This window comes from Puma concolor, chromosome E3 (assembly GCF_028749965.1).
Source record: "Puma concolor isolate L17-30 chromosome E3, mPumCon1.1.hap2, whole genome shotgun sequence".
Lineage (NCBI taxonomy): Eukaryota > Metazoa > Chordata > Mammalia > Carnivora > Felidae > Puma > Puma concolor.
The window spans coordinates 34,769,457-34,793,147 of NC_141682.1; the positions used below are offsets into that span (position 1 = coordinate 34,769,457).

At 46.7% G+C, this 23,691-nt stretch overlaps 1 long non-coding RNA gene across 1 annotated transcript in view; it reads right to left on the reverse strand.

The window, feature by feature from the left end:
• Positions 1–926: 926 nt before the first annotated feature.
• Positions 927–23,691, reverse strand: part of LOC147573139 (uncharacterized) — a 173,613-nt gene continuing 150,848 nt past the window's right edge. Inside the window, exons 2-3 of the long non-coding RNA XR_015245269.1 lie at positions 11,554–11,657; positions 927–1,185 (exon numbers count right to left, since the gene is read on the reverse strand). This is a non-coding gene — a long non-coding RNA (uncharacterized LOC147573139). The remainder of the gene's footprint in view (positions 1,186–11,553; positions 11,658–23,691) is intronic.

The following is a 23,691-nucleotide window of genomic DNA, read 5'->3' on the forward strand; positions in this document are numbered from 1 at the left end:
TATGAAAACAAATGCTGCTGAGATGGGAAGTGACCTGCCCAAGTTCACACAGCTGCCAAGCGGCCAGGCATGTGTACAAGCTTTGGGGATTCCGGAGCCCATGCACTTCAAGCCTCACTGACCTTTTGAAAAGAAATATGTTTCAATGAAACCACTTGGCTGCTGAGAATGCAAATCAGATGCCTGGTTGCAGGAGTCAGGCATCTTTTCCCTGCTTGGTGCACATGCACACCACGTACTCACGTGGACCAGTGGGCGCGTGGGTCTGTCACGCGAACCTCTTTGTGGACACACTGTACAGAAGCCAGCCTGGCCATCTGCACCTCGGAGTTCTGGTTAAAAGGAGAAATCCATTTGTCCAGCATCAATCAAAAGAATCCCTCAAACTCAGGCAGAATGGACTCAATTTTTAATTGAGTTCAAGTCAGATAATTACTCAGCTGCCCATAAAACTCATTTTAACTTATTAAATGGAGCTTCCAAAATAGCATTGCTATGGAGTGTGGCCAAATGCATGGGCAATTTGTCTAAAGAAAAAGTGCTTTGGGCTGAAAACTGGATCCTTTCTTACCCAGCAGCCGAAGGACTCCGGCAACTCAACCTCTCTGAATGGTAGTTTCCGTGGCTTTCAGTGACTGTGATATTTATATCTGCCCCGTGGCAGTGTTGAGGATATAAATGAGATGTTTATGTAAACTATGGCTTGGCACAGAGAAGGTGCTCAATAAACGGCATAAGGATATAAGAAGGATTCCCCTCAGGATGGATTCCCAGAACTGCCAAGGAAAACAGCACGCAACAGTCTTACGAATTCTTGATTTCATTTCCAACTTTATTTTCCCCCTAAAAGCTTGCACCAAATTTCACAGCTATTGGCAATTTACAAAAGCACCCGTTTTGTAAATAATTTTCACCAGATCCTTACCAGTGGCATGTAAGATGGCAGAAATGAGGGTCGTATGGCAGGTAAAATGCAGTGATTCATGAACTGATGAAGGATTCACACGGGTCACATTCAACCACAGTGCTGGGCGCAGGGGTCATGGTCAAAACGTTCTGCCTTCAGTGATGGGTGCCCAGAGGACTCTCGTGCTTCTGTGGTCAGATCCAGAGTTCTAAAATTTGCAAGGGACTTGTGGGCTCGATCCAACATCCACTCAGTGCAAGAGGGACTGAAGCTGAGGTCTGTGCACAGAGAAGGAAGAAAGCCAAGTATCAGAAAGACAGAATGCCATCAGGGAGAGAACATGGCAGGTGGACGAGTGGGCTTTGTTGGAATTCCCTGAGCACAGTGCTTCAGAGGAACAAGAGACAGAAACAGAGGAACATGCGATGAATTCTGCAGTCACAGTCACATAAGTTCTTTCTCTTCTAGAATGGAGAGGATGACCTTTCATCTGTCCATTGAGAGCTGGGCACAGGAAATGATTTATGACAGAACTCCCTGGCATTTGTGGATTTCTGAAGCCTGCCCTGCTTTATTTCATGATCCAAGTCGTGCACAGAAGAGATTTTGAGAACTTGGGAGCCAGACAGGTCTGCGTTCAAAGTCGAGCTCCATTGTGTATGATCCATGTGTCCTGGCTGCTCTGCCTTAGTCTCTCGTTCTCAGACTCTTCATTCAGCCTGTTTTGCTCCCTCCCATTGTGTGGCTGCAGGCATTGGAGTTAGCCACCCTTAGCTCGGGGAGCTCCGAGAGCAATCCAAGAATCAGCCTCCTTCCTGTCCTCTGCCAGTTTACACATTGGGAGAAAACCATTATAGGTGCCCAGACCCTCGTTGGTACAAGTGAGAACAATACCCAAGTTCTGTAGCACCTGCTGGCTTGCACATGTCCAAGGACCTACTGAAGGTGCTGGTCATTCCATGCTTTGGAGATATGAATAGTGCACACCAGCTTGCACCTGCTCCAAGTGAATACATCTGCGTGATGTCCTTGGGCCACCTGTTAATCCCATCAAGAGCAAAAGTACCTACCTAATGTAATTTATTTGGCAACCTCTCAGCGAGAGATGCCAAGACTCCCAGAACATTAAGTGTATTAATGTCCCCCCTTGGAGGAGATGTTCGCTTTTAACCAATGTTAAATTCTTCGGCAGCAAGTTCTGGCCAGGAAACCTGTCCCTGCTGTGGGGGAGAAGGATCCAAGTGTTCAGCTAAGCGGCACCTCATGAATAATTTTAATTTCTTCTAAAAGGGAAAAACAATAGAATTCAGTCGCTGTTGGTGCTTGGTGACTGAACAGCAAGCTTCTTCGAACCAATTGCTCTGACCCAGCAGGGGAGCTCGCCCTTGCCCTGAAAGGATGGTATGAGATGATTTATGACCACGGACCATACACCTTCTTGGCTTTGGAAACAAGGCTGGTGGCGGGAGAAGATGGGGAAAGGATGGTCTGATTGCAAACTTCTAATTAATGTATGTTTTATTTATGCTTATGAAACCTGAAATATTAATGGAGGCAAGAATGCATAATTGATATGCCCCCTAGAAAATGTGCGTTATGGTGCGCAGACAGGAAGCCCCAAGTGTCCTCAAGTGTCCTTCTGTCAAAGAGGCGAGAAGCCTCCGGCTGCCACTTGCAGTTCTGGAGTGCTTCGTGTTTCTGGAAGTCTAGAAATCTCCGTGCACCCTGGCAGCTGGTATCAGAACGATGTTCTTTTTAGTGTCTTGTCTCTTGGACGAGTGTACCATTCCACATTTCTTAGGAGGAAGAGAGAGGAGCCAAAGAGATCTTGTATTGATGGAGTCCTTAACACATGACAAGCATTTTTCCAGTGTTCTCATTTATCATCGTGATAATACCAACCCTCTTTTAAATCCTATTTTATGGGACAAGGATGCAGAAAGGTGAAGTGACGTGCCTAAGGTCACACGATGAGTGAGTGGCAAAGCTAGAGTTCCAAACATATTCCCCCCAATGCCACAGTGATCACTGCCATGGGCAAGACCCCCTAGTGAGTGCTCAAAATAGTGGGGGGTCTGAGGGTGACTCCTGGCCCATCATTTCCAAGAAGTAGGTTGCAAGCAAGCCACCCATCCACTCTGTGACTCTGTTTCCTTACCTGTAAAACAGGGATAACCACAGTCCTTGCATCGCAGAATTATTATGGGATTGAGTAATACCTATAAAACCTGAGGACCTGGCACGTAATAAGCACATGATAAACTTTAGGTATTACTATTATTATGACTACAGAAACGGGTCAGAGAGATAATGGGACGCCAGATGTTTTAAGAAATGAGGTTTTCGCGCTGAGTGAATCAGGGCAACATTGCAAGGTTTTAAGCCAAGGAAATATCATAAGAAAAATGTGATCTGACTTAGGTTTTGAACGGTTTGCTCGAGCTGTTGTGCTGAGTACAGACTGTGGAGGGAAGAAGGCTGCCAGGAAGCCTTTGGGGAGGCTTTTGAGGAATCCAGGTGAGGGATGCTGGCGGGTGGGAACATGGTATGAGCAGTGGAAATGGAGAAAAGGCGTGGATTCTGACTGTGCTTTGGAAGCAGAGCCCAACAGGATGAACTCATGGACCGTTATGTGGGGTGTGAATGAAAGCGAAATCAAAGATGAACCCAAACACTTGGGAAGGGGCGCTTGCCCTCAGACGGGAAGGATATGGTGGAGTAGGTGTGTGGAGGCCCATCTGGGGGCTTCCTTGTATTTGAAGTACCTGCCAGACCCCCCAGGGGAGATGCCCAGTGGCCAGTTCTGTACGTGGGTCTGGGAAAGGCATATTGTCCAATTCTCTGCTTTTTGTTCCTGGCTGCAGTTTGTTCTCTCCTTATAAACACTTGGGAATGAAAGGGGAGAACATAAAAATGCACCAGCCTTTTGCAAAGACTATTATATAATGTCCTAGGACTCCCTGAAAAATGTATCTAATGAAAAGGCAGAAGGTGGTGGTGGTGATGGTGACAGAATATTGGCAATCAGCTCAGACAAAGAAAGTAACAAGAAAGAGAAAAGGAAGGAAGGAACCAAGGAAGAGAGGGTTGGAAGGAGGGAGATAAACACCAGTTTTAGACATTCAAATGGCAAAGTGATTCTTTGTCTTAAGGAAAAGTCAGCTTCCAGAGGGAGGGAGAGGGTGTTGAAATCATAGCCGAATGTATGCATGGGTTTGTCTGTTTCTCAAAACCCAGGCAGGGGCTGATCAAGGAGTGAATGCTATCAGAACTCCCAGAAGCTTCATTAGAGTTGAGTTTCCGTGTCTGCCCTGTGGATAACACCATGCCCAGGGTCCTCCCGGAGGCTTGAAAATGCATAGGAGCTCCCAATGGAAAGACACAGTGAGAAAAGGATGGAGAAGTTAGCCTCTCTTCTGTGGGGTCGTATCCATGGGCTGAGCCACAAGGCTGGCACATAATCTGCTTTGCCTTATTAATCATCACAATAACCCTAGGATACGCATGTCAACCTGTTCCTGCTGATGAAGACAGAAAGGCTCAGAGCATCGGAGTGTCTTCTCAGCAGCTCATATAGCTCTAAGAAGGGGAGGTTGGATCAAAACCTGAGTATTCTTCCATGGTGTCAAACGGGCTCCCTTGAAGGGAACTTTGAGAATGCAGTGAAATACCCTGATAATCAAGGACCAGGACAGATAGGCGGAATATACATGGGCTTTCCTGAGAGCCTCTGAGGGACTGTGGAAAGGTTACAAGTGGACCTTGTGCCCAGCGCCAACTCGGGGACCCACAGTGCTCACCCTGAGCAACATTCCTACAAGGTTTCAGCTTCCGAACTGCCCCTCCCCCCGCCCCCGTGGGGCCCCTCCATCCTAGATGGTGAGCTCTGCCTTTAAAGTCAAGGATGGTGTCTGTTTTGTCACCAACGAGGTACTCCAGTGCTTGGAAAAGCCTAGAGTGTTGTAGGGAATAAATAAGATAAAGAGAAGTGGAGTGACTGAGTGAAACAAGATCCCAAATCACCGATTATTTCATTATATTCATTGTCATCATAATACCATGAAACCTTGACCTTATGTTTAACGTGGGATCCGTGTATCCGTGTTAATTGGACAACTGTTTTGTGTGGGGTTCTGTGTGGGGCTCTGTGTGGGCCAGTGGAGATTCCGTAATGAACGGTGCAAATCTGGCCTCTACCTTTGTGGAGCTCCCGCTCCAGAGGGAGAGGAAGAGATCACAAAGCTCCCTGCACAACTAGCTCTCCGGTGACTATTTAGGGGAGAGGAAGTGCTACAAAGGTGAAGTTCACGGTGGGAAGAGAGCCTTTCCCATAGAAAGATAACCTGGTGTGCGGAGGTCGGGGAAGGCTGCTTCCACGTGAGGTGATGTTGGAGCTGAAATGAGGGAGAGAGAGAGAGAGAGAGAGAGAGAGAGAGAGAAGTGGGGAGGAGAGAGAGAGGGAATGAGAATTAAGGAATATCCAGCCTTGAAAAAAGCAGGAAATCCTGCTGTTTGCAACAACCAGATGACACCAGAAGGCATTATGCTGAGGGACACAAGCCAAGGACAGAAAGACAAATACTGGGTGATTCCATTTCTGTTTCTAACATAGGCTCCCAGAAGCAGAGAGTAGCATGGTGATTGTCCGGGGCAGAGGGGGAGGGGAAGTGGGAATCTTTTTTTAAAGAAGGAGTAAAAGTTCTTTTAAAAATGTAGAAAGCAAGTCTTCTGGCCTGATGTTCTGGCCCTCAGCTGCGGAACGGGATGAGCGGGGTAATCGCCGTGAGGGCTGATGTACAGGGCACCCAGACAGCGTTCGTTCGTTCTGTCCCCTCCCCCACCCGCCCATTCTCATCAAATTCCCAGGTTGCACGGAGGCCACCTCCACTGCAGCACTGAATGGAAAGCCCTCCTTTTAGCCCTCCCCCAGCATCTCCTGTCCCCACCCTGAGCCACGTTACTTCCGGCAGGAGGGCCATGCTTTAGACACGAGATGCGTGGGGCTTCCCTTCTGCGGCCAACTCTTTCCAGACTTCCACAGACAGGGATTAGCGGCAGTGTCCTAGCCACAGCATGGCTGTTTGACAATGGCAACTCTGTGCTGTCATTTGCTTTCACTGAGCAGACAGTAGCCTGTCACACTGCAGCTTTGGCCTAGGTGCATCCTGGAAACAAGGCCTCAGAGCGGTGGGACCTGGACCCCCACTCAACCTCTGTCGTCCCAGCTAGCTCCACTTTGCCGGAGGCTGTGGTCTCCGGCAGTAAGTCAATTTCCTGCACAACCTGAACTGACCACCGAGAGAGTCCAAGATCAGCATGGTGGACAGGTATGTGCACTGGCTCAGGGACTAGTCCCAGCTCAGATGCCTGTCTTTGAGTAAGCTACTTCCCACCTCCATGCCGCCATATTGGAAAATGGGGTTCCACAGGAGCAGTGCTTGCTTCCTGGGGTTGTTGCAAGCGAAAGACGTGATGTTTATAAAGTGCATGGCTTGTACTTGGCACATGTCTGCCCTAATCTTTGAACATTTACTATCAGCTTGAGGTACATCTTTCTGGACAATCTTTCTCTTCCTTTACACAAACATGTACACGGTCGTGCGTGTTTCCTCCTCTTCTCATAAAAAACAATGACACATGTATTATATATTTATACATATATAATTATACATAACACATACATAATATATAACAAAGTTGTATATAATTATATATATTACATACAGAATTTATCATTCTGCAAATTATTTTTGTTTATTCAAAAATATCATGCCTGAGGCTCAGTCGGTTAAGTGTCCAGCTTCAGCTCAGGTCACGATCTCATGTTTCGTGGGTTCAAGCCCCATGTCAGGCTCTGTGCTGACAGCTCAGAGCCTGGAGCCTACTTAGGATCGTTTCCCTCTCTCTCTGCCCCTCCCCTGCTCATGCTCTCTTTCTCTCTCAAAAATAAAATTTAAGAAACATTTTTTAAAAATTTAATAATAAAATAAAAATGTCATGCCTCTGTTTCCCCCAAGGACATCCTTGGTACCTGTCCATGCTGGCACATAAAAATCTTCTTTGTTCTTATTAAGTGCTGCGTACTATTCCTTGAAGTGGATCTCCACAAGATGTGATGGACATTTAGGTTGTCCTGTGTTCTATTATAAATAATGTAGCTATCAGCCTCCTCACACACGCTTCTTCATGCATATGTGTGAGGATTTCTCTACCACAGGTCTTATTTCTAAAGAATGATACATTCGTGACAAATTGAGACTGCCCTTCCCACATCTGATTATGGATCATATTTGTTTTTAGTGTATGAAAACCTGAATTGAATACAGTTGTGGTCAAAGTATCTTTTCTTGATTTTACTTCTCACTGTACTATGTATTCCTATCGCCAGCATGGTTTATATATTGTACTATAGAGGGGCGCCTGGGTGGCTCAGTCGGTTAAACGTCCGACTTCGGCTCAGGTCATGATCTCCCAGTCTGTGAGTTCAAGCCCCATGTCAGTCTCTGTGCTGACAGCTCGGAGCCTGGAGCTGCTTCCGATTCTGTGTCTCTCTCTCTCTCTCTCTGCCTCCCCCCGCTCATGCTCTGTTTCTCGCTCACTAATAAGTAAACGTTAAAAAAAATTATATACTGAACTGTATAGCTCCTGTAGCCTAATACTGTGCAAATATTTCCCAATTACATTTTTTAACTACGTATCTTGAAGTAATTATAGATTCATAGGAAATGGGGAGGAGGGGGGAAGTTCAGTGATGTTCGTCCTTCGTCCTTTTTTTCCCAGTAAGAACATCTAGCACAACAAAGAACTGGACATTAATAGAACCCCTGGAGCTTATTCAGATTTCGTGAGTTTTATATGCACTCGTGTGTGTGCATGCGCGTGTGTTTCTATACGTTTCTCATATGTGTGGATCCGTTAGACGGCCATCGGAAGGGAAACACGGGGCTGTTCCATCGCGAGGCTCCCTGGCCCCTTCTTCCTAGCCACACCCACCCCTCCCCACACGATGCCCATCCCCGGCTCCCCTGGTCTGTCCTCTATGATTTTGTTATTTCAAGAATCTTATATAAATGTAACCATATCATATATAGTCTTTTGAGACTGTTTAAACTCAGGATAATTCCCTTGAAATCTATTCAGTGTGTTATTTGTACCAATAGGTTCCTCCTTTTTATTGCTGAATACTATTCTGTGGTACGGATGTACCAAAATCTGCTTAGTAATTCACTCACGGAAGGACACTGGGTTCTTTCCAGTTTGGGACTCATCTAAATAAAACTTTTTTGAGAGAGAGAAAGAGAGCTCTGTCAGCCCAGATGCGTAGCCCAATGCAGGGCTCAAACTCACAAATGGTGAGATCATGACCTGCGCCAAAGCTGGACACCTAACCGACTGAACCGCCCAGGCGCCCGTAAATAAAGCTTCTATGAACATTCTCGTGCAGGCTGTTGTATGTTTTTCATTTCTCTGAAATAACTGCCCACAGGGCAGTTGCAGGATTATATGGCACGTGTGTATTTAGTTTCTAAGAAACTGCCAAACTGTTTTCCAGAGTGGCTGTACCCTGTGACATTCCCACCAGCAATGTGGGGACCGTCCACTTTCTCTGCATCCCTGCCAGCATTTGGTGTTGTCACTATTTTTTATTTTGGCCATGCTGATGGCCTTGTAGTGAAATCTCATTATGGTTTTAATTTGCATTTCCCTCCTAGTTAATGACGGTGAGCATCTTTTCATGGGTATATCTGCCATCTGGATCTCTCCTCTGGTGAAATGGCTCTTACTGTCTTCTGCCCATTTCTTAATGGGACTGTTTGTTTCTTTACCACTGAGTTTGAGAGTTCTTAATAAAAGATTCTCTTTCTAACATTCATTTTGAAATGCTGGATGTGCCAAAGCAGAATTCTGATCAGATGGATGTGGGGAAGGACCATCTTGAGCCTCCTTTGCAGAATTATCATGCCTCTCAGTGATGCATAGTTCAGCCTCAGAATTTCTCTTATATCCTACTTTAAATCAACAGGCCAGGTGGGTATGCCTTAAAAATATCTGATTTGAGAAAAAAAATTTTTAAACTACAATGACCAGAATTCTCTGAGTGCCAGCATACTGCTGAGTGATTATCCACGTAGTGACTAAGCAGTGAGTACCCCATCTGATCTCTTCTCTCTTCCATGCATGCCCACCTGATGTGCACTGAAAAGCTCTCATCTGTCTCCCTGTTGTAAAAAAGAGAAAAGAAAAGTGAATATTATTTTTACATGTTGCCAAGAACTTAAATTTGTTATGGTCGAAGGCACAGGCTCTGAGTCAGACAACTTAGGGTCAAGCCCCAGCTTCACCAGGTAGTAGTGGTATTAGATCTACTCAGTGCAGTTGTTCATGTTGTGCACTGTGCATGTGCATGTGCATACAGATGAAGAGGTGACTGAGGGCTGACTCCAGATTGCCCTGCATTCGCTAAACTATGCAGGCTGGCTTGTGGTTGGCTCCATATGGATTTAGGGGATGCTGCTTCTTCACAAAAAGGTGCTAATCTGAGCTATTTATATTAGTTATAAGGCCCCAAAAGGGGATTTTGTTCCAGTTCAAAAGGGGGTGCCTTTTTTGATTTTCACATAGGCTTTTAGAGGCTGACAGAGGCCCTACGCTGTGTTTCCTTGGGCAAGTTACTTAGCCTCTGTGGGCCTCAGTTTTCATACCTTTGAAATGTGGGTAACAATAGCACCTATCTCAAAGGATTGTTGGAAGGGGTAAGTGGGCTAATTCCTGTATAAAGCTGGGCAGAGCATGTGGTATGATAAACGTTCAATAAATCTGAAGCCGTTATTATTACTACTGCTTAACGATGCAGGTGGACCGACTCACCTGTGTGACCCAGTCTGCAAACCGACAGCTGGAAGATGAGACTTGAGTGCGTTCGCCAATCGGGACAATACCGCTGTTTATTCAACTACAGAGCTTCTCATTTATAGCTGCAAAACGCTTCAAGGAGCACAATGCTCCCCTCATCTGGGGGCTGGGGAGACAGATCGCTGAGGAGAGGCTGGCACAGTGTCGTTGGTCCTGGAACCCAGCCAGCGTGGCTTTAACATTCTGGGTCGGACACCCACCCCAGGCTCTCTCCCGCTGGCCTGATGTGATTCTTCCACCAACGGTTTATTTTTTTGTTTCTCTATTTCTTGCAAGATAGAAGGTTTTCATTTCTTTTCCTTGCGAAAATCCCATCTGCGCACTGCCAGTATTTTCTCTCCCGGAATAATAGTCTGAGTATCTGAAAAGGACTTGAGAGGCTGACTTGTCCATTTGTTTCCAAACTCCAGAGGGCAAAGGAATCATGTGCAGAGCATATTAAAAATACAGGTTCTTGGACCTCATCCCTAGAGATTCTGATTCAGCAAGCACTTGTGGAGTGGGGCCCAGGCAGTTTTCTTTTTAACCAGTACTTTCTGTTATTTCTAACGCTTAGCTGGATCAGTTAGCCCAGCCCCTCTAAAGCGCAGAGAGGGACACAGCCGGCTCAGGGTCACACAGCAACGCAAAGCTGAGCCAAGACTAGAGCACAACACTTCTCACTGGTGATGTTTCCTGGCAAGGATCTGCTCCTCACTGCTTTCTCTCTCCTCCACTATGTTTTCTTGACTTCCAAATGTCAAACAGCAAGTTCTTTTAGTGGCTTTGCCATTTATAAAGACCCACAAGTGAGCTTAGGGTCCTCAGTTGGATGCCCTTGGCTGGCCTTGGGTGCTTTAAAATCCTGCTCCACACACACCCAACCCACAATATAATTTATAGGCTCAGGGTTGGGTCCTCAAAGGACCAAACTTCCCTGGATTCAACAGCAGGATATCCATCCTTTCCTAATTGGGGATTAGCTGAAGGAAGTTAGGGACGGAGGGGAGAGAGGAGAGGGAGGGGAGGGAAGGGAGGAAGGAGGGAAAGGGGAGGTGGGAGGAAGGAAGGGAGGTGGGGAGGGGGTGGGAAAGGAGCAGGGAGGGAGAGGGAAGGGAAAGAAGAGGGAGGGGGAGGGAGGGGGAGGGGGTGAAGGGGAGGGAGAGGGAGGAGGGGAGGGAGGGAAGGGAAAGGACGGTGGGAGAGGGGGAGGGAGGAGGGGAGGAGGGGAGGGGGAGGGAGGGAAGGAAGGTAAAGGAGAGGGAGGGAGGGGAGAGGGAAGGGGGTGGAGAGAGAGGGGGTGAGGGAGGGAGGGGAAGGAGAGGGGAGGGGGAGGATGGGAGGGGGTATGGGGAGGGAAGGGGGGAGGGGAAGAAGGGCATGTGACATTCTATGCATGAACTATTAACTAAAGGTGGGCTGGTGTCAGTGTGCTCAGCCCTTGGTTGGGAACAACCTTGACAATGGGAACAAAGAGGAAAGCAATTAGTCTTTGTGAAGAAACTACAAAAACTTTCCCCAAGTCAGATCACACATTCATCTTGGAAAATGCCCGTGTGATGGCACGTGGATACAGACACCCTCGTGTGAACAAAAGCAAATGCACGTGGAGCTGCACACCAAGCGTGCATACGTCCACACACGGGCAAGTGCGTGCCACGCACTAACAGGTACACGCGTGCACAGGCGCACACACACAGAACCACAGACGTAGTTACTGCATCCCCTATATGCACAAATATGCTCAAACGTACCGTATTGCACTGAGTGGTCCCCTCCATCGCTGCACTGTGCTGCACACCTTAAGGTAGAAACCACGTCTTAATCATCTCCGTAGCTCCAGGGCTCAGCGCAGGGACTGGAAAAGAAGAGACATTCAGCAAAATTTTGTGACACTTTACTGAACACAGGCTCACACACTGGAACCCGAGCTAAAACCATCCTCCCGTGAACATACGACTTGAATACAGGTGTGTGTGTTCTTTCAGAGATTTTTTTTTTCACCAAATCGGCAGAAATCAGGCCTAACTGTGGATGTAAATATCTAGGCAACCCGGCTGCCTCACTTGATCCTAGCTGAGTAGGCAGCAAGAGCTCTGAGGCTGGTGGCTGTGCAGGAGAAGTCTATCACAGCCTTTGGTCTGTGCCCAACATGGGAGTCTGTCCCTCCACTGAGGACTCCAATGCCCTCTCAGTCTGGTTTTCATCTACCATTACTGGGGACCTCCGTCAGATCCCCAAGCCCCTCCCAAGGTTTCCCACATACTGTTTCAGCCCTTTCTGGTCTGTACCTAGGATACGTTCACTTTCTGTATCGGTTTCCCATGGCTCCTGTAATAAATTGCCACAAAGTGGGTGACTTGAAACAACAGAAAATTCATTCTCTGGCAGTTCTAGAGGTCAGACGTCCAAAAGCACGCTTGGGCAGGGTCACGCTTCCAGGCACTGGGGGGAAAGATCCGTCCTTTGCCTTTCCAGTTTCTGGTGACTGTCAGTGTCCCTCCTCCCTCTGCCTCACACTTATGAGGACACTAGTCATTGGATTTAGGGACCACCAGATAATCCAAGATAAGCCTAACTCAGTTACATTGACAAAACCTCTTTTCTCCAATAAGGTCAAATCCACAGGTTCGAGGCATTAGGACCTGGACAGATTTGGGGGAGGGGGACACCATTCAGCCCACTGTGGTTCCTGCATTCGCTAAACTGGTACAATGATAGGAAAATCTCCTCCATTTCAACTTTCTGGACAAGACTTTTTCTGAAATGACAGTGATCTAAGATTGTTTTTAAGAAAATGCGGAGTCGGTATTTTCATGCACTGGCTTGCGTCATTTAGGACCATCTTGGAAAATACCGATTGGTTGCTAAGCTATTCGTCCCAGAAATATTTTAGTATTAAAAAAGAATATACTTTCAAATCCACAACAGTCGGGAACAGAAAAGCGTGTGCTTGGGTAATCGTGTATCCCTCTCTCCAGGACGGTCCACCAGCACAGCAGAGTGAGTGTACCCCATCTGTATCCAGAAGGAGCGGGTCCCTCCCTTGTCCAACAAGATGTGGCAGACCGCAATTTAGATACAGCTCTGCTTGATGACTGCACCCTAGATGAGGCTTCTGCCATTATCCCTTCTCTGGTGAACGCTGTTGACCAGATACAGCAGGAGGAGCCACAAGTGAGTCCGGGAGCAATGCCACGCTGGATATTATGCTGTGGGTTTGACATGGCTTGAGGCAAGTGGGCACTTTCAAAGCACTGGTCCAGGGAGAGAGGGTAAAGGTTGGCAGTTGTTAGAATTCAGGAGGTACAGATGTGCCTTTGGAATTATAATCAGCTTCTAGCCACCACTCACCTGGGAGGAAGCGGCCGCCTGGCTATCCCTGACCATTGGCTGGAGGGGACTCTGGCCCAACGCACGCCATGTTGGGGGAGGCAGAGGAAAACCAACAGGGTTACCTGTGCCATGTGGAACCTCACCTCCACAGAGACTACAGAATCATCTGAGAAGAGGAAAGACAGAGTAGCAGGGAGAGGGAGAGAAGGAGAGAAAGAGTTTCCAAGACCCGCATCCCAGAGATTCTGGTCCAGTTGATCTGGTGTGACACCGAAAGCTCTATGTTAAACAGAACCTAAGTGGTTCGCTTGGTGAAGCGTCTCTCATTTTTTTTTTTTAAATTTGAATGTTTTTATTTATTTTTGAGAGAGAGACAGAGTGTGAGTGGGGGAGGAGCAGAGAGAGAGGGAGACACAGAATCTGAAGCAGGCTCCAGGCTCTGAGCTGTTAGCACCGAGCCTGACTCGAACTCACAAACCGGGAGATCATGACCTGAGCCCAAGGCGGAGCCACCCAGGCGCTCCAGCATCTGAGTCTTAATTTCAGCTCAGGTCATGATCTCAGGGTCATGAGATCGAGTCCCATGCCCAGCTCTGTGCTGACAGCATGGAGCCTGCTTGGGATTCCTCTCTGCCCCTCCCCTATTCTCTCTCTCTCTCTCTCTCTCAAAAGTAAATAAACTTTAAATAAGTAAATAAATAACCAAACAAAACCCCCAAAACCCTTCCCTGCTCGAGGAGCTTTGACCCAGAGCCATGTTCAGAAGCCACAGCCTCAAGGAAGTGACCTTGGTGCACAGGCAAGAATTGTTGGTGCTCTGCCTTGTTTTCCCGTCACTCAAAGTTCTTGAGGGCGGGGGTCAAGTCTTATTCAGACTTGAACCCGTCGACTAGCACAGTGACTTTCATGTAACAAGAGTCAATACAGCGTGCTGAAACTGTAGATGTGAGGAACACGAGTTCCAGTGTGCTTGGCAATAATTGCCTGAGGGACCTGGCCACCTCCCAGCTTTGGTTCACAGAAAAAAACTAACAGCAGTGGTTACGGAGGAAGAATCTGGGTTGAGCAGCTTTGGTCAAACACCCACTCCTGCGGTCACCCTGTGACTTCAGACAAGCCACTTGACCTCTCCAAAGCCTCAGTTTCTCACCTTTTAAATGGGAATAACAATGACACCTACCCACTTAGAGTTGTTGGGAGAAATACATGTGCATAGCCCGGTATAGAGCATCTTAGGAAGCACTGCGTAAATGTTGCTGTAGCTATTGTAATTATTACGAATTTGAATAAGTTAAATTATGTCCATTCTCTCCATTATCCTTACAGGTGAGCAAAAACTCCTTGGAAGAATCAAGAGATTCTTGATCCTGGTCCCTCACCCCTGACCTTCTGGAAATACCAAATTGCTAATGGCTCCCCCACACTTGGGGTGCTCCCTGTTGCCCCTGGACTATGCATAACGCTGATCCCTCTGCTTGGAGAGTCCCCCTCCCCCTGTCTCCCCACATCTCATCCACCTTGCGATCTTCTACTTGGCTTTTAAATGGAAATTCAGGGGCGCCTGGGTGGCTCAGTCGGTTAAGCCTCCGACTTCAGCTCAGGTCATGATCTTGCAGTTCGTGGGTTCAAGCCCTGCATCAGGCTCTGTGCTGACAGCTCAGAGCCTGGAGCCTGCTTCGGATTCTATGTCTCCCATTCTCTCTCTCTGCCCCACCCCTGCTTGTGCTCTAGCGCTGTCTCTCAAAAATCAATAAAAAGTATTCTAAAAAATTTAAACGGCAATTCAGATGCCCCTTTCCTCCAGGAAGCTTTCCCTACTGGCTGGTTCCTTTTCCTCTTCTCCACAGAAGTAGTAATCCCCCGCCCCCCCGCTTTCTCAGAGATCTCCATTTCGTCTTGTGTCTTCAAACACACCACACTGTTAAAACGTACCATGTCTCATCTGTCTTCGTATCTAGCAGACACTAGATCTGTCTAGAATTTAGCAGAGGGTCTAGAATGTCATGTGCCAACCAAAACATATGGTGAATGGATAAGCAGTCCACACTAACACAGCTTCTGAATTAGTGGGTTTGGAATTCATGTACTTTTCCACGGGTGTATCAGGTGGTGCTGTGTAACAAACACCCCAAAAACTCGGTGCTTTAAGACCACAATTATTCACTCTCCCGCAAGTATCTGTAGGTAGGGTGAGAGTTTATTAAGCTCAGCTGAGCATCTCTGCTTCAAGCCTAGGTTCAGATGGGCTTGACTTAGGTCTACTCCAGACACATTCATTCTGAGCCCCAGTTAAAGGGCCAAGAGCTACCAAGGGGAAGCTTGTCTCATGGTGATGGCAAAGGTGCAAGAGGACAAGCCTGACCCCTAAAACTCATTTCAAGCCTCTCTGCTTATTTCATGACATCCACCTGCTACCACCTCATTGGCTGAGTCGGATGACCAAGCTTATGGTCAAGTGTGCGTTACGCTTCATGATTCCAGGCAAGCTGCGCAGCCAGACTCAACGTTGATGGGTCCAGCATATTTTTCCCATGGAGGTGGGAGGGAGTGGGTATTTTGAACCATACGTCATTGATCTAACACGATAATGCTCAGTCTTGCTATAATTCATTTTGCTTATCAAATGTTTTAGTCTCCATTTAGAAACCTGCAGCATTTCCTTGTTCAAACAGCCTTCTTAATGAATACCTAATTATGACATTCTAAACTAACAAGGAATCAGGTTCTCCCCTTTCAGTTCCCATTATATCTTTCATTTGTGTGTATGTGTGTGTGTGTGTGTGTGTGTGTGAGAGAGAGAGAGAGAGAAATTATTAAGCATGCTGTATTGTAATTCTGTGTGTGTCTCTTTCTGGATGAGTGACATTACCCAGCGGTGTAACAGACACTTTCATTGGCTTACCTAACACCACTCTCACCTCCCTCTCCCCACTGCCCACCTTTACTATAAGTGACAGAGGTTACAAAAACTTACCTCCGCAGCCTGCACTGCAACATGGGCCAGCCAGTCTGACGTTGCAGAATCAGCAAGGAAATCTTGGGAAAGTCTTTGCTCTCCTAATAAAAGGGGCTCTTGCCCTTCTCTCCGTGCTGTCTTGAATGTGGATGTGATGTGGCTAACAAGCACGGAGGAAATACACAGAGAATCATAAAACTTCTGGTGGATACCTCTGGATCATTGAGCCAACAACGTCGGTAGCTGTCCATCTCAAGCCTTCACAGTGGTGGGGTTTCCTGTTACATGTAGTCAAAGACACTTCTAACTGCTATTCTCTAGGACAGGGGTGGGCAAACGATAGCCTGTGGACTAAATCCAGCCCACCGTTTATTTTAAGAATGTTTTTTAAATGTTTATTTTTGAGCATGAGCACGCACATAAGAGTTGGGGAGGGGCCGAGAGAGAGGGAGACAGGATCTGAAGCAGGCTCTGTGCTGGCCGTGCAGAGCCCGATGCGGGGCACGAAGTCACGAACCATGAGATAATCACCTGAGCCAAAGTCAAACGCTTAACTGACTGAGCCACCCAGGTGCCCCCCACAATTTATCTTTATAAATAACATTTTACTGGGACACAGCCATGCCTGTGTGTCTGCTGTCTACGGCTGCTATTCTGCTACAACGGCAGAGTTGAGCATTTGTAACAGAAATCATCTGGCCCACAAAGCCTAAAATATTTGCTCTCTAGCCATTGCTGAAAAACTTTGCTAAATCTCTGCTCTTGGACAAAGGTTATAACTTACTTTTTTTTACATCCCTCAGTGTCAGTGCTGGTACACAATGCAATAATTATTTGATACAACAGTATTATTAGGTGTCATTATTGAGCACTGTTTCCCAGGAGCTGAGCTAACCACGCGTAATTTATTATCTTACTTAATCTGCACAACATCTCAATTAGAGCTACTGCCTTTTCAACCTCTGCAAATGTGGAGACCACGGCTTAGAGTCATCAAACAACTAACCCAAGGTCATTAAACTAGTGAAGGGCAGAGCCAGCCCTCAAGTGTAGGTTTGGCAGACTTGGAAGACAACACTTAACAGTTGTCCAGCTGAGTATGACCGGAGGCTGTCTTTCATAGGTCAGTGAGACAGACTCCATTCCCTTATTGACGCCGCTCTGGTTTATGAATAGTCCTTTTTTCCAGGCAGACTTCATCCCTCATTGGAGAAAAGAACCTCTTGGCAAATTGAAAACAACAACTCTAAATCTCAGGAGCGGAAGGATTTTACAGCCACCAAATAAACAGAAGGTGTTGTAAATCCGTCCGTGCCTGTTAGCTGTGCCTCCGTCAGGACCTTCCAGCGGTCATTCTTTCCCTCTGCCTATACCAAGACATGCCCAGACAAAGAAAATTCTGCTTCCTGCCTTTCAACTCCCTTTGATTTTAAGATAGGTATCTTGCCTTACCTTTTGTTACAAAAAAAAAAAAAAAAAAAAAAAAAAAAAATCCTCCTTGCTCATTGTGAGTGCTCTCCCAGCATGACTTAGCAGAGGAACAGAATGGAGAATTGACACATCCCGTCCACTCCTCTCAGAGGCCTGCTGCCCAGATGCCCAAGGTGGTTGCACACAAATCACTCAAGCAGGGCGAAGAAAGAGCTGGGTGGGCACTTATCATACCAGAGTCTCTGCAAGAGCTCGATCGGAGGGTCTTGTAGAAGATGAGGGACACTTTCAGACCAAGTTGGCTTAAACAGCACTGGGGGAAAACCCATGGTTTCCTCTCTGACTAAAAAGCGTTGAAGAAAATCAGCTTGAGGTTTAACTTGAACTTTAGTTCAGCAATGAACACATTTTAAGAGGAAAGGGAAGGAACACACACTGAGTAGATGCTTGGCATCTCGAGCGGTGTGCACTTTCACGCAATGATAAATAACACATTTTATGCACCGTGTGGTCTGGACATGTTGTGAGTGTGGTGCACATACTAACTCATTCAATTCTCATGCAACTTGCTATAGCAGGTACTACTGTTTATTGAGATGAGGAAAAATGGGGCATGGAGAGCACATCAGTTATCTTTTGCTGCTCAGAAACCTCCCCAAACCATGATGGCTTAAAACTCAAGCATTTATTTACCTCATGATTCTGATCTAAGCCAGCTCAGCTGATCTTAGCTGGACTCTCTCCTGCAACTTTGCTTGGCTGATGGCTGGATGATCTGGATCAGGCTCATTTTTTTAATGTTTATTTATTTTGAGAGAGAGAGAGAGAGAGAGAGAGAGAGAGAGAGCATGTGTAAGCATGCTCGGAGGCAGGGCAGAGAGAGGGAGAGAGAGGGTCCCAAGAAGACTCTGGGGTGCAGGGCTCAAACTCATGAACCATGAGACCAAGACCTGAGCCTAAAGCAGGAGTCACACGCTTGACCCACTGAGCCATGCAAGCACCCGTCACTCATTTTGATGTGAGTGGAGCTGGAAGGCTACTGGCCAGCAGACAAGGCACCCAACCCTATCGCACCATCCAGCCATCTGGCCTGAGCTCCCTCACGTGGTATCAGTGTTCCAGAGCAGCAAAGGGGGACAGGGACTTCCTAAGTCTCTGCTTGTGTCACATTTGCTGTGGACCCATTAGCCAAAGCAAGTTCCACGGCTTATCCCAGAGACCCAGCAGAAGGGATTCCCGAACTGTATGGAGAGAGAGAGAGAAGCCTAGGGCCATCACTGCCTTGGTCTGCCACACAGAGGTTATGCTGCTTAGCTAATATCTCACAGCTTGCAAGTGGTGGGGAAAGGATTTCAACCCAGATATTCTGCCTCCAGAACCTGCATTCTTATGCACCATGCTATTTGACAATACATACATGATTTCGTTTAATTCTCAAAAAAAAAAAAAAAAGTAAAGAGAGGCTTATTACCAGCTCTTTCTTAGATTCCAAAAAACATTTGAACCTCAGTGAGGCTAAGTGATCCCAAAGATAGGAAATGGAGATACCTGACTCACTCTTCAAATCCGTCTCCCCTGCGCCGCACCAGTACCCACCTGTGCTTGGTGAATCAGCCTGTGTGAGCAAGCACCGAGCAGGGACCACTTTCAGAATACATGTTCGGAAAGGAAGAGGGGACTCGTGTGGGGTTGTCAACAAAGGCTGAAGTCTTCCCCAGCCACTTGCCCAGAGATGGCCCCGAAGTTGTATTCCCATTCAGGAAATTAATTTCTGCCTGGCAGCGTGGTCGGTATTGTGGTATTCAAAGGAAATGAAAAAGACAAATTTTCAGCTCCCAGGATGCCTACAAAATGCACAGTTATGAAACAGCAGATGCCAAAACACAATGAAGTAGGTGGATATGGAGACAGATGGAGGCAATTATGGGCAACTGGAAGATGAGTGTGAACAGGGTTAACCAGGGAAGACTCCCCAGAGGAGGGGGGCTACAGGAAGAGTGGGATTTGGACTGGCTCAAAGAAAAGGAATAACCTTTCTCGGAATTACACCTTTTGGGCCAGCAGGGTGGTTCAGTTGGTTAAGCGTCTGACTCTTGATTTCAGCTCAGGTCATGATCTCAGGGTCGTGAGATTGAGCTCCGCATCAGGCTCCACGTGGAGCATGGAGCCTGCTTGAGATTCTCTCCCTCTCTCTTTCAAAATAAAGTAAAATCTTAAAAAAAAAAAAAAAAAAAAAGAAATACACCTTTCTTAGAAAAATATAAGCATGGAATTCATAAAGGCTAGGTCTCTTTAACTTTGTGCAAGAGTACCCAACTCAAGCCAACTTAAGCCAAACAGACAGGCTTCCAAATTGAATATAAGAATACAGTACCCAGGATGGCCGTGCACTAGGAAGTAAGGGATTCATTGGAATCATGGACTCAAATGCCATTCCGGCACCCTCTGTCTCTCCTCCCTGCTTGGTTATTTCACAACAGACAAGCTTCCTTTGGTTCTTCTTCTACAAGGTGGAAGATGACTGCCCCTCCACTCAACTCCATCTTCCCAGCAGACTGAATCTGACTGGCCCAGACTGAGCCAACTGTCCACCCTTCATACGATGAGCTTCTCCAAGGGATCTCAAACACCATGGCTGGAGACGCCAACTGGTGAGTTTGAGGGAAGTTCTCAGCAAAAGGACAATGGTTTCTGGGCTGGGCAAACAGCACAAAGTGTGTGTACTAAGAGTATATGTTAAAAGATCAAATGGCGGTAAGCCTAGCTGATTCTTGGAATTTTTGAAGGATGGCGGGGAGGAAGAGAGCTACTAGGTGCTATCGACGGAGGGCACTGAATTCTAGCCAGAGCACATGAGTCTGAGACTCATAAATAACCATGAACCTTGAGAGGGTTGTTACAGAAAGGCTTACAGTCACACAATTGAAAATTATACATTTCCATTGTAAAAGTAACACCTATTCCTTATGGAAATTATGGCAAATAGAGAAAAGTGCAAGTTACTGTTTCCTTCCACTTTTACACCAACACACTGACACCAGCACACTGGCATCTGGCAATAGATGAGGGTCACTTTTGGAACCAAACAGTTTAAATATCCACAGTGGAAATCACCGCTTAAGTTCTGGGTCACGTTATAAAGCTGTATTATATCCTACTTGTATTTGCTTGACAGTATTGTTACTTGGGTTTTGGGGAACTAAAATTATGCAAATTTTCTTGACATAGCACAGTTCATCAGTATGTCCACATGTCATTTGGTATTTTCCAAAATTACACTATTTGATCTTCAGACTGTCCCATAATGTATTTACCCATTCTCCTAGGGTCAGACCATGAGAGCATCTCAACTTCTTGCTAATATAAATGGCTCTGTGATGAATAGTCTATGGAAAACTTCATCCCCATTGATGATCAGTTCCTCAGCAGTGAAATTTTGCATCACATGGTAAGAACATTGTTAAGTCTCTTGATACACATTGCACATGCATGCATACCAGCCACACATGAAGATGCCTGTTTTGTTTTAGCCTGACCAGGACTGAGTATTAACAGAAGGTCAAAGGCAAACATGGGGTCCACTGGATTATTGCCCAAGCGTAATGGCACCAGGCTCCTTTAAAACGACTGCATCCATTTCACGCTATGAGAGCCTTCCCACAGGGCCCAAATACTCAATACCCACTGGTGAGAACACTGTCTACCCATGACCGATCGCCTTGCTGACGCTTTTTTATTTTTACATTTTTTTCTTTTTTAAAAATTTTTTTAATACTTAACTTTTGCGAGAGAAAAAGCACAAGCAGGGGAGGGGCAGAGAGAGGGGGGAGACAGAGGATCGGAAGCAGGTTCCAGGCTCAGGCACAGAGCCTGTCACAAGGCTCGAACACACGAACCACGAGATCATGACCTGAGCTGAAGTCAGATGCTTAATCGACTAAGCCACCCAGGTGCCCCATTTTACGTTTTTATTTCTGACCAGTGCATTTTACTGACACATTGTCTTTAGTTATTAACAACCTCAGCTGAGTCTTTGTCCAGCCTAGACACTGGAGTCTTTCTTTGCTGTCTATCTCTGCCCTGACCCACCGTACGTTGATTTCATAGTTGGGTCACCAAAGGACAGTCTCTTTTCTAACATCCAAGTTAGTTACCAGGAGGGGAAAGGAAGCTATCTGGGGTTCATCACCAAGCTACCTGCAAATATGTGTTCCCACCTGAACCTCCATGGGAAGTGGGCAAACAGGAAAACTGAAGCTCAGAGAGGGTAGGCAGTCTCCTAGTGGTTCAGAGCTTGTTAGTGGCCCTGCTGGAACTTGAACCTGACCCTGTTCTTTCTATATCACCTCCCGAGGGAGAGAGATTGGTTCCAGAGCCACCAGTTAAAACGCCAATATCATCAGTGAGCCGTGACAAACAGGGCGACTTAGGTGAGAGGTATGTTCACAAGAAAGGAGACAGAGCTACGGAATCCAGAAGCCTTGTGAAGCAAAACTCACTGCCAGGGGAAGCCTGAATACTGCAGGAGAAAGTGAAATCAACACACAGAGAAAAGGGGGAAATGAAGAGTGCTGAGGTCTTCAAAGTCCTCGATCCAGCTGTGCCTAAGGCAACTAGCTCTCCCCAGCTATCCCTAGTTACATAAGCCAAGAAAGCCCCGGATGACTTTGCCAGTGTCACATGGAGTCAGGTGTCTGTCGCCCGCAGAGCAAGTGGAGTGATGCATCACACCACACTGGCAGACCCATAAGGCCGAGTGCCTGCAGAGCAAGACATGGCCGTCCTTGGGCGGGAGTGTGCTTTGTTAGCGTCCAGAACTTTCTGTCAGCTCAGTCTGCCCCCCTCACATCTCCCCCACTGAGGCCTCTCAGACTATTGACAGGAATTTTCTGAGCATCTCCAGTCTAGCCAGCTCACTGAGTACCAAAATCTCCATGCCAGAGTTTCAGTTCTTGGCCGCTCTACAAATTTGCTCCCTCGGGATGAAGGAGCAAAGGTTAGGGCTGTGGAGGGCTTTAATCAATAGTGCATGCTCCTGAAAAACAGGCAGGAATCAATAATATATTTCCACACTCAACTTTTTTTGTTTTATCCTCAAAACAATAGCAACAAAACATTCATGCCAGGCTGCAATTGAAAAAGTCCATTTAAAAAAAAAAAAAAACTTACTCTTCCCTTTCTTGCTCTTTAATAAAGGGCGTGATGAATGTGTTTACCATATGGAGACGAGAAAGAATCGGTTAGAAAAACTCAGAAAATATGGTCCTCCATAGTGGGGGTTTTCTTTTCCCTTTTTGAAAACAAAGTCAATTTCAGTTACTAGAATATGTCTGTAGGGTGATGTGTGCTAAGTAAGAAAAGGAGAGGAAAGTATGGTCAGAGCTCATGGTGTGTGCCGCGAGGAACTCCTCTGCTAACTCATGAAATCCAGGGGCTGCCCGGGCTCGTGGTGCGCAGGGGGCGCGCAGGGGGCGCACAGGGCATGTGGACACTGCTGGGAGGCGGTATCCACTCCCACTGCAGCTGATTCCAGCAGGCAGCCAGTTTGAGAACCACAGGGCTAGACTCCGTCTCCAGGCAAGATACCTTCTGAATGATCAGATAGCCCTAACAGTCTTTCCAAAAACAGATGCTGATTTTAGCGCTGTGGTTTATTTGAATGAACGAGTGAGAGCTGTTCTGCTAAAATCTTTTATCTCGACAGCCTCAGATATTGGCTTCCTTGACTTCTGGGAAATGTGTTTCAAATGGGAAAGCACAAGAAATATAAAATGTATGAAATCAATCCACATTTATTTATTAATTCACTCTTCTTTTTTCTCACGTGTCAAACATCTGTTAATAGACTAGATACTTTGGGTATTATGTTGGATACGAACCAGTCCATGACCTCAGCTGGATCACTTGCCACTTAGGTGGCCCCAAGAAAGTTAAATCAGGGCAGTAACATGAGGGCTTTGAGTACAGCGTGAGAAGAACCATGAAGCTAATATGTACAGGGTGTCAGTGAAGAACCAGAAGGGCGGACCCGCAGCCATGGAAGGAGAGAAAGCAAACACAGCTTCTCCCTAGGACTGGAGGAGGAGGAGGCTGGAGTGAAAACAGAAGCATGGATGCCCCAGGACGGCGGCCCTTGAAGTTGGTCACGGCTTCATCAGTGACTCTCAAC